Here is a 1,621-nt window from a genome sequence, read left to right on the forward strand (position 1 = left end):
AAGAGCAGAGTTTCTGAGTTCAGAACATCTTAAGTTGAATGTAATTGACTTTTTTTTGGTAAGGCAAAGTAATCAAGTATGGGCAGTTTTCTGTGGTTCAAGTTAATATATCGTTTTAATGTGGAGGCAAGTAACATTGGGATATTGCTATTTTCTTCCAAAATATAAGGAAGTCATATTAGCTAGTGTGGTAACAGTACTCAGTGACCTTCATTCATATTCCTGTCTTTTGAATGGAAAGAAATCCTCACCTACTCTAGTCTAGCGATATCCCCAGGCAACTTTATGATCATACTGGGCAGGACATAAATTATGTGACCTTTAAGGTCCCTTTCAGTGCTATTCCATGGATCTGTGTAGTTTCACTTCTCTTTATAAGACACTCAGAGTAGAACACAAATATTAATGAATGATAAGGACACTGAACAACCTGTCCCATGTGGTAGACTTGTGCACTAACTGATATGAGCCCTGGAACACCAAGCCAGTAGAAGATAGAGGAGATAGATAGCCCTGACTTATACTCTGGATCTTTTATTCATGAAGATCACAACTTTTCAAAGTTTTATTATTTCTTAGGTCTTCATGGAAGTTCAGGGAAATTAACTGGATCTACTTCTAGTCTAAATAAACTCAGTGTTCAGAGTTCAGGAAGTCGCAGATCTCAGTCATCTTCCTTGTTGGATATGGGAAATATGTCTGCCTCTGATCTCGATGTTGCCGACCGAACCAAGTTTGATAAGGTAAAGTAAAATAACAAGTACTTCTTAAACATTAACGTTAGTTTTCTTTTTCCAGCAGCAGCAGTTTGTAATTGCTTTAAGTGTGTTCAGAGATTTGAAAGATTTGGACTCTTTTGGCTCTCTTAAATATTAACCATGGAATCTGAAAAAAAAACTACTTACTCAAATGGCAACTGAAATGTGAATTATCAATTAAATAACATTAAAGCTTTATTAAAATGTATTTGTTATAAATCATAGAGTGCTTGCGTCTCAAATCTAAGTTGTTTGAGCAACTACAGAGTAGAGAGAAAATAACAGCTCTTGTGAAGCAAATAAGTTTTAAAAGTTTAACTTTGTGTTCCTCTTTACAGATTTGAAGTGAATAACTACAAGTTTTATTTTAGATATGTTCTGTGGCCCTGTTTTACCTTGTTAATACTGCATTGCCCTGTCAATGTTAGAAGAATTTGTCTTTGGGATTCTATTGAGATCCATGGTCCCTGTAGAAAAGAGAATTAAGTTTGAAATGTTATTTTAAGCATTTGGTGCAGTTCTTTTATTATAGGATCATTTTCGTTTTCTTCAGATCTTTGAACAGGTATTGAGTGAACTGGAGCCCCTATGTCTGGCAGAACAGGACTTCATAAGTAAATTTTTCAAACTGCAGCAACATCAAAGTATGCCTGGAACTATGGTATGGCTCACATTCATTTTGGCTAGTATTTATGACCTAATTAATATGTGGTCACGATTTCATTATAAGAACAGAAAAGAATTTATGATGTAAGAATTTTTAAAGCAATTTTCATGATACCACATGACAATAAAAACAGTGATAGTTGAAGTTTGGGCAGCTATTAATAATTAATACTTCAGAATGTCATAAACCTAAACAT

The 1,621-nt window shown here is 34.3% G+C and overlaps 1 protein-coding gene across 1 annotated transcript in view; it reads left to right on the forward strand.

Moving 5' to 3' along the window:
* The window catches only part of LOC105807672 (exocyst complex component 1-like), an 85,106-nt gene that overhangs the window by 59,448 nt on the left and 24,037 nt on the right, over nucleotides 1-1,621 (forward strand). The window lies entirely within an intron of this gene.

The sequence above is a fragment of the Propithecus coquereli genome, unplaced genomic scaffold, assembly GCF_000956105.1.
Source record: "Propithecus coquereli isolate 6110/MARCELLA unplaced genomic scaffold, Pcoq_1.0 Scaffold162, whole genome shotgun sequence".
Lineage (NCBI taxonomy): Eukaryota > Metazoa > Chordata > Mammalia > Primates > Indriidae > Propithecus > Propithecus coquereli.